This window comes from Cricetulus griseus, chromosome 6 (genome assembly GCF_003668045.3).
Source record: "Cricetulus griseus strain 17A/GY chromosome 6, alternate assembly CriGri-PICRH-1.0, whole genome shotgun sequence".
Lineage (NCBI taxonomy): Eukaryota > Metazoa > Chordata > Mammalia > Rodentia > Cricetidae > Cricetulus > Cricetulus griseus.
Window position 1 is genome coordinate 89344660 of NC_048599.1, and position 14265 is coordinate 89358924.

The 14265-nt window shown below is 37.5% G+C and overlaps 1 pseudogene; it reads left to right on the forward strand.

Moving 5' to 3' along the window:
• The first annotated feature begins 428 nt into the window (after positions 1 to 428).
• LOC100753729 lies at positions 429 to 13869 on the forward strand (annotated as a pseudogene).
• Positions 13870 to 14265: the final 396 nt, after the last annotated feature.

Consider the following 14265-nt stretch of genomic DNA (forward strand, 5'->3'; position numbering starts at 1 on the left):
ATGCACATAGTGGAGAATGAATTTGAAATTAATTCAATGTAAAACAAAATCTTCAACTTATTTACCCACAGCAGGGCGGTAGTGTCCCATACCTTTCATCCCAATACTCAGGAGGCAGAGGCAGACAGATCTCTGTGAGATAGAGACCAGCCTGGTCTACAAGAGCTAGTTCCAGGACAGCCTACAACCCCACAGAGAAACCCTGTCTCGAACAAACAAACAAACAAACAAACAAACAAACAAACCCTTAATTATCCACATAATTGCTATTTCAGACCAGTGAAGCATTCAGTACAGAGACATTTTGGAAACAATCCATTGTGGTAACTTTATGCCCTGGTTAAAAATGCAAAACAGTACACACACATGACTTTTGGGAATTCCTAGAACAGTATAGATATCATAAAATCCTCCTTTTTTCTCCAAACATGAACAGGTAGGCAAAGTTGAGACTTGCTAAAAAGAGTTTTCAATGAAATATTTGCCGAAATTTGCCTTTGTATACACTACGATAAAACACATCAGGAATACATATGTGAGTATATTCTCTTTGGTTTCTTCATAGAAATCAATTTAGAGTTTGATCGTCTATAGTGAATTGTGCATCTACTCAATATCTTTCACATGTTAACACTTTTAGCTATGGTATCTGTGAGAACAAGCATTTCATAATTCAGTTGTATAGAAGTGGTACATTTTTATAAACATTCTTAGCTGCTCTTGCTGGATAATTAGTATATGAATTATGACATACTATTAACTATACTCATTACATGTCACTATCCATTTATAATTATAGAAATGATGTATACAAAATTTCTTTTATTTTAATCAGGGTTATTTCTTAAGCCTTTTCCTTATGCTTAAATCTTCCTATGTGTAACTCTATTTTTATTAATAAAATGTATCCATTTATTTTATATCCTGACTGCATTTCCCCCTCCATCCTCTTCTCACATTCCCTCCCCCACCTTCCCTCTGTACATACACCCCAATCCACTTTTCCTATGTTTCAGTTCAGAAAGTTGTGGTCCTCTCATTGGTGTCAACAAAGCCTGGAATATCAAGTTGAGGTAGGACTGAGCTCATCCCCTCATACTAAGGCTTGGTAAGGCAACACAGAATGAGGAAAAGGTTTCCAAAACTCTGCCAAAGTGTTAGGGAGAGGCCCCACTCCCATTTATAGGAGTCACATAAATAGATCAAGTTATACAACTGTCACACATATGAAGAGGGTCTAGGTCAGTTCCATACAGGACTCCTAGCTGCTGGTTCAGAGTCTGTGAGATCCTATTATCCCAGGTTAGTTGTCTCTGTGGCTTGCCTTCTAAGGATCTTGACCCTTTTGGCTAGTACAATCTTTCCTTGTTCTCTTCAACAGGATATATAGAGCTCATCCCAGTGCTTGGTTGTGGATCTCTGAATCTGCTTCCTTCAGTTACTGGATGAAGGTTCTATGATGACAATTAGGATATTCACCAATCTAATTACAGTAAATGGCCAGCTACCAATCCAGAAGTGCTAAAAGTCTTAACTGGGATGGTCCTTGTAGATTTGTGGGATTTCCCTTGCACCAAGTTTCTACCTGACCCCAAAATGCCTCCCTCCCCCTCCAAAATATCTCTATCTTGCCCCCAATCCATTTTCTCATGTTCCCATCCCCATCTGCCCTCATCTCCAGGAGATTCCTTCAATTTCCTCTTATCAGGGATATCCATGCATCCCTCTTTGGGAATTTATTTTTACCTAGATGGTCTGAGATGATGTATTATAACATGGATATCCTTTATTTTACAGTTACATCCACTTATGAATGGGTACAAGCTATGTTTGGTTTTCTGTGTTTGGGTTATCTCACTCAGGATGATATTTTATAGTTCACCTATTTTCCTTCAAATTTCCTGATGTCATTTTTTTTAACAGATGAGTAATACTCCATTGTGTAAATGTTTCACATTTTCTTTATCCATTCTTCAGTTGAGTGACATCGAGGTTGGTTTCAGGTTTTGGCTATTAGAAATAAAGCTACTATGAGCATAGTTGAGCAAGTGTCCTTTTGAATGACTGAGCAGCCTTTGGTTATATGCCCAAGATCAGTATAGCTAAGTTTTGAGGTAGATTGATTTCCAATTTTCTGGGAAAACACCATATTGATTCCCCAAGTGGGTGAACAAGTTTGCACTCTACACCAGTAGTTGAGGAGTGCCCCCCATGTTTCACATCCTCTCCAGCATAAGTTGTCATTAGTGTTTGTGATCTTAGCCTTCCTGACAGATATGTGTTGTTGTGATTTGCATTTCTCTGATGGTTGAAGATATTGAACAATTCTTTAAGTATCTTTCAGCCATTTGAGATTCTACTGTTGAAAATTCTCTGTTTAAATCTATACCTCATTTTTGATTGGAGTACTTGGCTTTTGATGTCTACTCTCTTGAGTTCTTCATATATTTTGGAGATTAGCCCTGTGTCAGATGTGGGATTGGTGTAGATCTTTTCCCATTCTGTTGGCTTCCATTTTGTCTTATTGATAGTGTCCTTTGTCTTACAGAAGCTTTTCAATTTTATAAGGTCCAATTTATTGTCGGTCTTAGTGTCTGTGCTACTGGTGTTCTATTCAGGAAGTTATCTCTGATAGAAGAGAAAGTGAGAAATAGCCTCACATGAATACAAAATTTTAACAAGTGCAGTAACATTAAATTATATGTCAAACAAAATTCTGAAAATCTGAGAGCATTTTAATTTTCAAGTCAATAATTTATATATCCCTCTCAAAATTCATCTATCTTTTATATTTGTGTACCTACACTCTATTTATTTGAGTTTGTGAATCTTGATATATGTAAAATATCCACTATATATTTTATGATTTGACTACTTGAGAAAATATATTTGACAGTTTAATTGGGGAGTTGCCTCCTGATATGGTGGAGGAAGTAATACGTCAAACAGTGCAAAAACCAAGCATTTGTAGACAATGAATAATATTTTGTAACACAAATCTAGCTTAGAACCATTCCTGCACATCTGCATCGATTTCAGTTTTAATAGCATATATGGTTTATCATATTGTATAATAAAGATCAAATTTTTAATATTGAAAATTGAAAGAAATAGGTTTATGTCATCTATAGCAATTTGTAAAAATTCCACTGAGTAATAATGAACTCTGTTGAACTCTGTTGATAATGTTGATGTTTTAGTTACAACAGGTTGTCTGATAAGCCAGGGTAAAAACCTACAACATCAGAGCAGTGACTGAATTGACTTGTTGGGCATCACTTATTGCCCTAAGCTATAACAATCACTGTTTGGAGTGTTCCTCAATATCTATCTGATATCATTGCTGGGTAGCTTGGGCATGATCCTCATTATCATAGTGCACTCCAAGCTGCAAACACCTGTGTAATTCTTTCTCAGACAGCCGGGCTTTGGTGGCACACACCTTTAATCCCAGCACTGGGGGAGGGTGGAGCAGAGGCAGGCAATCTCTGTGAGTTCGAAGCTACCCTGGTCTCCAGAGCGAGTGCCAGGATAGGCTCAAAAAGCTACACAGAATAACCCTGTCTCGAAAAACCAAAAGAACAAAAACAAAAACAAAACAAACAAACAAACAAAAAACAAAATCTTTCTCAGACATCAAGCTCCGACAATTATTGGTTATTTGACATATACTGGAACCCAACTTTTAAGAAATTTAAGTGTGTATTAAAATACAGTATCTTACTGTTAGTGTTCTATTATCTGCTCATTGATTGTGAGATTTTATTCTTTTTTCAATGTGCTATGTAGCCATCTGGCAGCCTCAGTGTGTATTGTAGTTATGTCCAAAAGAGTATGTTGGTTACTGGTGCCAACCCTTATCTTTACTGCACAAATGTCGATGTTCTCATTGCAATTAAGATTTTCACATTGTTGATTTGTGCCTCCACAGAGTGCAGAGGTGAGCTGCTTTGGCCCCTGGCTTGGGCCCAACTTCCATCTGCCCACTCTGCAAAATTCTGTCCCAGGGTCTGTAGGCAGATTTAATTGGTCCCCAAGGGCCATGTGACCCTGATTCTGCTGAGATCACTGAGCTACTCCCATTCCAATGAGTGCAGAGACAGATTGAATCTGTCCCTGAGGACCAAGCAACCCAGAGTCTGATGACATCTGTGCCCTAGTCCCACTCTCACCCATGTGGAGAACCAGTGCCTCAGACCACCCTGCACCCACCTTGAGACCCATCAGAGGATTGGAGCCAGTTGCACCCACCTGAAGAGAACCCTGCACCCACCCACACACACCAGGAAAGGAAAAGATACCACCTGCACCTACTGGAGAAGAGATGGGAAAAGGATAATATAAGAACACATCCAACAACAGGAAAACCAATATGACAACATCAAAATCTAGGAGCTCTACACCAGCAAGACTTGAACATCGCAACACAGATGAAGCAGAATGTAGCAACCTTAAAAACAACTTCATGCAGATGATAGAGACCCTAAGAGAGGAAATAAGAAAATCTTTCAGAGAAATGGAAGAAAAGATGAACCAAAAGATGCAAGAAATCAAGGAAAGCCATGGAAATACAATTAAACAGGTGAAGGAAACAGTTCAGGACCTGAAAACTGAAATAGAGAAAATAAAGAAAACACAAACTGAGGGAATGCTGGAAGTGGAAAAGCTGAGTAAACAATCAAGAACCACAAATGCAAGCATAACCAACAGAATACAAGAGATGGAAGAAAGAATCTCAGAGGCTGAAGATAAACTAGAGGAAATAAATTCATCAAGCAAACAAAATCTTAAATCCAAAAAATCCTTAACACAAAATATCCAGGAGATATGGAACACATGTAAACACCAAACCTAAGGATAATAGGTATAGAAGAAGGTGAAGAAACCCAACTCAAAGGCACAGAAAACCTATTCAACAAAACCATAGAAGAAAACTTTCCCAACCTAAAGAAAGACATGCCAATGAAAGTACAAGAAGCCTACAGAATGCCAAATAGAGTGGACACAAAAAAGTCCCCTCATCACATAATAACTAAAACATTAAATGTACATCATAAAGAAAGAATATTAAGAGAAACAAAGGAAAAAGTCCAAGTAACATATAAAGGTAAACCTATCAGAATTACATCGGACTTCAAATGGAAACTCTGAAAACCAGAAAGACCTGGATAGATATTCTACCAACTCTAAGAGAACATGGATGCCAGCCCAGACTACTATACCCAGTAAAGCTTTCAATCACTATAAATGGAGAAAACAAGATATTCTACAACAAAACCAGATTTAAACAATATGTAACCACTAACCCAGTCCTACAGAAAGTACTGGAAGGAAAACTCCAGCCTAAGGAAATTAACTACACTCACAAAAGCATAGGCAATAGATAATCTCACAAAAACCCAAAAGAAAAAGCAGGGTAAATCCACAAACAATACCAACAACAAATCAAAAACAAACAAGAATAAGCACTCAGTGTTCCTTAATTTCCCTCAATATTAATGGTCTTAACTTGCCTATAAAAAGACAAGCTAACAGAGTGGACATGAAGATAGAATCCATCCTTCTGCTGCATACAAGAAACACACCTTGAATTCAAAGACAGACATTACCTTAGAGTAAAGTGTTGAGATAAGATATTCCAATCAAATGGACACAAGAAATGAGCTGGGATAGCTATCTTAGTATCTAACAAGTTATACTTCAAACTAAAGTCAATCAAAAAAGATGAAGACTATCATTTCATATTCATCACAGGAAAAATCCATCAGGAAGAAGTCTCAATTCTAAACATCTATGCCCCAAATTCAAAGGCACCAACATACGTAAAAGAAACATTATTAAAATTCAAATCATAAATAAGATTAGACCTCAGACAGTTATAGTGGGAGACTTGAACAGCCCACTCTCACCACTGGATAGGACCACAAGACAGAAACTTAAAAAAGAGACAAAGAAAGTAACAGAAGTTATGACCCAATTGGGATTAACAGACATCAATAGAACTTTCCATCCAAACACAAAAGAATATACCTTCTTTTCAGCATCACATGAAACCTTCTCAAAATTGACCACATACTAGGCAACATAGCAAACCTCAACAGGTACAAAAAAATTTGAATAATCTCCTGTGTCCTATCAGACCACCATGCTTAAAAGTTAGAATTCAAAAACAACACAAATTGCAGAAAACCTACCAACTCATGGAAATTGAACAACACCCAATTGCACTATTCCTGCATCAAGGAAGAAATAAAGAAAGAAATTAAAGACTTCCTAGAATTCAATGAAAATGAAGACACAACATACCCAAACTTATGGAACACTTTGAAAGCAGTACTAAGAGGAAAGTTCATAGCGCTAAGTGCTCACATGAAGAAACTAGAGAATAGTCACACCAGAGAGTTGACATCACAGCTAAAAGCTTTAGAACAAATGGAAGCAAACCCCTCACAGAGGATTAGATGCCAGGAAATAATCAAACTGAGGGGAGAAATCAATAAAGTCAAAACAAAGAAAACAATTCAAAGAATCAATAACAAAGAGTTGGTTCTTGGAGAAAATCAACAAGATGGACAAACTTTTATCCAAACTAACCAAAAGGCAGAGAGAGAACATATAAATTAACAAAAATCAAAAATGAAAATGAGGACATAAAAACAGACACTGAGGAAATCCAGAGAAACTTCAGATCATACTTTGAAAACCTGTACTCCACAAAATTCGAAAATGTAAAGGAAATGGACAATTTTCTGGACAGATATCACTTACCAAAACTGAATCAAGAACAGATTAGCAACTTACACAGAACTATAACCTCTAAGGAAATAGAAGCAGTCACCAATAGTCTCCCAACCAAAAAAGCAAAAAAAAAAAAAAAAAAAAAAAAAAAAAAAAAGCAAAAGCACAGGGCCAGCTGGCTTCAGTGCAGAATTCTACCAGAAATTCAAAGAAGAGCTAATAGCATACTCCTCAAATTGTTCCACACAATAGAAGCAGAAGGTTTATTGCCAAAAACTTTTTATGAGGATACAATTACCTTGGTACCCAACACACACAAAAACACAACTAAGAAAGAGAACTACAGACCAATATCCCTCCCTCATGAACATAGATGCAAAAATACTCAATAAAATACTGGCAAACTGAATCCAAGAACATATCAGAAAAATCACCCACCATGATTAAGTCTGCTTCATCCCTGCCATGCAGGGTTGGTTCAACATTCAAAAATCTATCAATGTAATCTGCCATATAAACCAACTGAAGAAGAAAAACCACATGATCATCTCAGAAGATGCTGAAAAAGCCTTTGACAAAATCCAACATCCTTTCATCATAATAAAGGTCCTAGAGAGATCAGGAATAACAGGAACATACCTGAACATAATAAAAACAATATACAATAAGCCAACAGTCAACATCAAAGTAAATGGAGAGAAACTCAAAGCTATTCCTCTAAAATCACCAACAAGACAAGGCTGTCAACTCTCTCCATATCTCTTCAATATTGCCCTAGAAATTCTAGCTAGAGCAATAAGACAACAAAAGGAGATCAAGTGGATACAATTTGGAAAGGAAGAAGTCAAGCTTTCACTGTTTGCAGATGATATGATAGTCTACATAAGTGACCCGAAAAATTCTACCAGGAAACTCCTACAGCTGATAAACACCTTCAGCAAAGTGACAGGATACAAGATTAACTAAAAGAATCAGTAGATCTACTATATATGGATGATAAATGTGCTGAGAAAGAAATCAGAGAAACATCGCCCTTTACAATTGTCACAAACAACATTAAACACCTTGGGGTAACACTAACCAAAAAAGTGAAAGACCTGTATCATAAGAACTTTGAGTCTTTAAAAAATAAATTAAAGAAGATACCAGAAAAATGGAAGGATCTCCCATGCTCTTGGATAGGTAGGATCAACATAGTAAAAATGGCAATCTTGCCAAAAGCAATTAAGAGATTCAATGAAATCCCCATCAAAATCCCAACACAATTCTTCACAGACCTTGAAAAAACAATTCTCAACTTTATATGGAAGAACAGAAGACTCAGTATAGCCAAAACAACCCTGTACAATAAAAGAACTTCCAGAGATATCAATATGCCTGATTTCAAACTCTATTATAGAAGTATAGTCCTGAAAACAGCTTGGTATTGTCACAAAAATAGACAGGTAGACCAATGGAATTAAGTTGAAAACACTGATATTAAACCACACACCTATGAACTCCTGATTTTTTACTAAGAAGCCAAAGTTATACAATGGAATAAAGAAAGCATCTTCAACAAATGGTGCTGGCATAACTGGATGCTGGCATGTAGAAGTTGCCATGCACAAAACTAAAGTCAAAATGGATCAAAGTCCTCAACATAAACCGAGCCATACTGAACTTACTAGAAGAGAAAGTAGGAAATACCCTTGAACAAATTGGTACAGGAGATCTCTTCCTGAACATTACACCAGTAGCACAGACATTGAGATCCACAATTAATAAATGGGACCGCCTGAAACTTAGAAGCTTCTATAAGGCAAAGGACACAGTCAACAAGACAAAAGAGCAGCCCAGAGACTGGGAAAAGATATTCACTAACCCCATATCTGACAGAGGCCTGATCTCAAAAATTTACAAAGAATTCAATAAGCTGGTCTCCAAAACACCAACCAAACCAATTGAAAAGTGGGGTACAGAACTAAATAGACAATTCTCAAAAGAGGAATCTAAAATGGCTGAAAGACACATAAGAAATGGTTCAAAATCTTTAGCCATCGGGGAAAGGCAAATCAAAGCAACTCTGAGATATCATCTTACACTTGTCAGAATGGCGAAAATCAAAAACACTAATGACAGTTTATGGTGGAGAGGTTGTGGAGAAAGGGGAACACTCCTCCACTGCTGGTGGGAGTGCCAACTCATACAGCCACTTTGGAAATCAGTATGGAGACTACACAGGAAAATGGGAATCAGTCTACCACAAGATCCAGCAATTCCACATTTAGGCATCTACCCAAAAGAAGCACATTCCTAAAACAAGGACAACTGTCCAACTATGTTTTAGCAACATTACTTGTAATAGCCAGAACCTGGAAACAACCTAGATGCTCCTCAACTGAAGAATCGATAGAGAAAATGTGGTACATTTACACAATGGGAGTACTACTCGGTGGGGACAAAAGGCAATGGAATCTTGAAATTTGCAGGCAAATGGATAGACTAGAAGAAACCATTCTGAGTGAGGTAACCCAGTCACAAAAAGACAGGCATTGTATGTACTCACTCATATATGGATTTTAGACATAGAATAAATGATTAACAGCCTTCATCCCAGGCTGCTGGAGAGGATAGTAAACAAGGAGGACCCTAATAGAGACATATATGGTCCTCTAGAGAAGAGGAAAAGGACAAGATCTCCTGATCAAATTGGAAGCATGGGGGAGGGGAGAGGGAACTAGGAGAATTTGAAGGGGAGAAGAGGAGGTTTGAGGAAGACATGATGGGACAGGGAGGTTGAGTTGAGGGAAGAACAGAAGAGAGCAAGATAAGTGATACTATAATAGAGGGAGACATTATAAGTTCAAAGAGAAATCAGGCACTAGGGAAATGGCTGGGGAGCTACAAAGATGATGCCAACTAACAATCTAAGCAACAGAGGAGAAGCTACCTTAAATGCCCTCTCCTAATAATGAGATTGATGACTAATTCATAAACCATAGTATAGCCTTCATCCAGCAGCTAGTGGAAGTAGAAGCAGACAACCACAGCTAAACCTTGAACTCAACTGAAATCCAGACACAGACAAGGAGGACTGATGAGCAAAGGGGTCCATACCAGGCTGGTGAAACCCACAGAACAAGGGAGAACTCTTGGTCCCCAGAGTGATAGCTTGGAAACCAGCAGGGGAATGATTCAGACCCCCTGAATGTGGGTGTCAGTGGGGAGACCTTGGAAATCGATGGAGCCTAGTGTAGTTGATCTTTACTTATTGTTTACATAGGAATGGGCTTTAGGAGCCCATCCCACATGGAGGGATACTCCCTGAGACTAGACACAATGGGGTTGGCCAAAGCCTATGACAGACTTTGAAGACTCCCTATAGAAGGCCTCATTCTCCCTGGGGAGCAAAAAGGGTATGGGATAGGTAGGACATTATTTGGGGGGGAGCGGGGGAGGAGGGAGGGATAGAGACCTGGGATTGACATGTAAAATAATTTTCTTTCTATTAAAAAAATATTTTCACATTTTTTTTACTTCGTATAAAATGTCATGAGTCATTTCTGCATGACTGCCGTCCTTGTGTATCTTTGCTCTGTTCAAATATACTGAAAATTGAAATGAAAATGTTGATCTCTTCAGCTTTTAATTTGATTTCCTCTATTCTACTTCCATGCAATTCATATAATTAGTGTCTTACCATATTTATTGGTACATAGTTTAGGATTATTTCATTCAGGATGGCATTTTCAATATTCATCTCTGTCAACATCCCTTGCTTTTACTAAGTTTGAATTATACACCTTATTGTTTTGTACAAGTTGAATAATAGTTTATTGTTTTGTAAAAAAGATTAATTTGTTCATTCATCCATGAGGGAATTTCATATATTTTTACATCTTGGTAATTGTACAATGTATCACAATAAACAGGAGCACACACATGTACCTTTAAGAACCTACCCTCAATATTTTTTATTTTTAAATGGGAATGCTGGCTTCTACAAAATAACTAAATCACAGTTGAATACAAATTGATGCTGACATTTTATAACTTTCAGAAATCACCTCCTTACATATTCACAAGTTAGCTGGTAGCAATATTTTCTTGTCATCTCCTCAGGGAGGATCTCTCTGATTTAAAAATGCACATAAATAGATCTCAGAATCCAATTCTAAGAACCACCATGGGAAATGAAGACAGGATTTTCACAGCAAATAAAAAAGTGTCCCAGAGAGCTTTGTAGTTTAATCATAAGGAGATGTTGTCATCCTTTGATAGGCTTACCCCATTTAGATATTCTCATTTGTGTTTTAGTGTCTTTCTTTCTAATATTTCACAATGTCTGGACAACACTAGTACCTCTTTCTTTCTCTATTTCATGTTTTTTCATTTCATTTCATTTCATTTCCCTGAGAATGAGAGGGCAAATGCTATTAACTATCTCAATCATACACAGAAATATTTTCTTCCATAGTATCTCCTCTCTCTATCCACCCCCATACATGCACATGTGGGTGTATGCATACACACAATTTTATAACTAGAGAAGGCCCTATAAGAAAGGAATAAAAAATAAAATGAAATTATTTTATTTAAAGAAAATAATTAAGAACATATTTGTTAAGTCTATCAGTATGTTGTCTTTCTACTTCTCAGTTATATTTGGTCTGAGATTTGCTAAGGATCTTCTACAAAAATTATCCTAACCCGGAGTGTTATAGCATCTAGGGTAAAGAAAGGAATTACCCAGAATATGAAAGGAGAGAGGGGATAACTAGAACAATATGTAACAATATATGGGCATGAAAATGATCTAAGAAAACACATTACATTAAACTAACTTAAATAATTGAAATTTTAACAAGTAATTTTTATAAAGGGAATGTATAGATCTCATTTTTCAACTTTAAAAATTTTCAGAACATGTATTTCATTATTTATTGATTGATTGATTACTTGTGAGTTCACATTTGCAGAGATCAGTGGACAAGTGCATGAGTCAGTCTTCCCTTCCATCCTTTTGTACTCTTGATCAGACTCAGGGCCACACATTTAGCAGTTTAACTGGTATACAGATCTCTCTGACCCATTTCTTGATTCTTTGATGAGAGAAATGGAGTTTATATTTCACAATGGACATGAAAACCATACTTGAGACTCAGAAAACACCCATCATACCTTTATGATAATGGGAAATTTTCCTCTAAATACTGTTAACTTTCCTAAGATTACAGTTTGGAAAAATAACATTCAAGTAAACATTGAACAAAATAATACATAATAAATAATATTTTTATTGAGTTCTAAATCTATTCAGAGGAAATCCTTTTCATCTTTCCCTACCTTTAAGAAAATTCACAGTCAGTGTAAATAATTGTTTACTTTTATATCATTAGAAATCATACCAATAAAAAGTGTTGGCAAAGTCATTTTGTACACTGTGTGAAGATGTGTCTCTGTCCTTTCTCATATGCCCAAGTCACCTTCTGAATGGTTTAATAAAGATCTGTATGGTGAATAGCTCAGCAGGTAAAGATGGAGAGACTTCTAGGAAGAGACAGGAACTCTAGGAAAGAATCTGGTGTGATGGAGATTCACCAAACAGATGCAGAGGAAGTTGGACATAAAGTACTGAGGAGAGGTAATGAGTCACATGGCAGAACATAGATGGGCTCATTTAAGCCTTCAGAGATAGTTGGAAGTAAGCTTAGCTAAGGCTAAGTTTTCAAAATAAAAAAAGTATCCGTGTCATTATTTGGGAGTTGACAATCCAAAGAAAGATCTGTTATATTTGGTGTCAACATGGGATACTTATATCCAAGCTAAGGGCCTGACAAATCTCTGAAAACATACGTACACAGAGCTGGACAAAGCTTTCTAGAAATTGCATTTGCTGAGGCATGCCTGGTGCTCTCAGAGAACAGAGTTGCAGTTCTCTTAAGAGGCCCTGCTGTGCAGCTGAGTGATTGAGTGGGGCCTGTGAGCAACATGCAAATGACTCCCAGGGAGACAAGGTAGAAACATCTGCCAAGGTGCAAACCTTGAAAAATTTTAGAGCTGGGGAGGGTAGGTGCAGCTATTGGCCAGTGACAACATGTGTGATGCTTAGCTCTCACCAAAGGGCAAGCAACAGATGCAACCCAAAAACAGTGGGGTAGCCTATTCATCCCAACTGGGAGAAGGGACCAGCCAGCTACCAGTTCCATTTGCTGAGAGGAGCTCCAGAAAGAGGCTACAAAAGAAACTTTTTCATGAAGCCATGGTGCAAAGACATCAATGATTCTCTGGTAGGCTGGTAAGTGCATATTGTGTGTAACCACCCCTTTAAAGTTTGACTCATGTGATCAGAGAATGTTTGCACTCAGAAAGTCAGGTCCCAGCAGAGAAAATCTTAGGCAATTCAAAATAGAGCAAACCCCAAGACTGGAATGATATGACAAAAGCATTATTAGAAACCTATCTTCAGTTATAATGGCAATCATAGTGAAAGGAATAATCTAAGAACAGAGAAATAGGGATGGAGGTATCAATATTTACCAAGATCAATTTCTAGGTGAAGGTCAATATGCTTAGATTCAAATGCAGCACCTTGGTGCTGTGTCCTACAGTGCTTGGACCAAGGTTTGAGACACATGCATTTTTTAGAAAAACATGTATTTTTTTCTCTCATAGTTACCATAAATGTTTTCTCTTCATCCTTCTTTGGTCATAATATTATTAGCCATTTCTATTGTAATGGTCTGCCATTGCCATCTTTGCTCAAATGAAGAGAAAGGTGAAATGATCATTTTTATATCATCAATTATTGACTTGATTTCTTCTCCAGTTGTCATCGTCTCCTATCTGCTCATTCTCAGAGCTATTGTCAAGATGAACTTGACTGAGGGCAGACACAAGGCTTTTTCCACTTGTGGGTCCCACCTGACAGGGTTCATTGTCTTCTATGGGACTTTGCTATTTATGTAAGTGCAGCCTAAGTCCAGTCACTCCTACAACACTGACAAAGTGATTTCCATATTTTATACCCTAATCATCCCTGTGATGAATCCCTTTTTCTAGAGCTTGAGCAGCAAAGATGTAAAAGATGCCCTTAGAAAGACTGAAATCAATACAAAATATGTTTTAAAAAATCACATGTCAGGCTGAAAGAGTTATTCCTCCATGGGGAATGGGCTCCCAAAGACCATTTGTGCTCTACTGATAAATACTGGCTCCACTATCAGAAATCTCATAGAATTCCCAGGCCTCCAAATTGGCACCCACATTTAAAGGGCTTGGTAGTGTCCAAAGCTTGGTAGAGCAAGCACATAACTGGGGTCCATGTGCTTGCTCTCACTGGGTGAGGTCAGGTGTTTCTGTGGGTTTCTCCAGCATGGACTTCACCCCTTTGCTCATCCTTCCTCCCTCTCTACAACTGTATTCCAGGAGTTTGACTCAGTGCTTAGCTGTGGGCATCTGCTTCTGCTTCCATCAGCTACTGGATGAAGGCTCTAGGATGGCATTTATGGTAGTCATCAATCTCATTATAGAAGAAGGGCATTT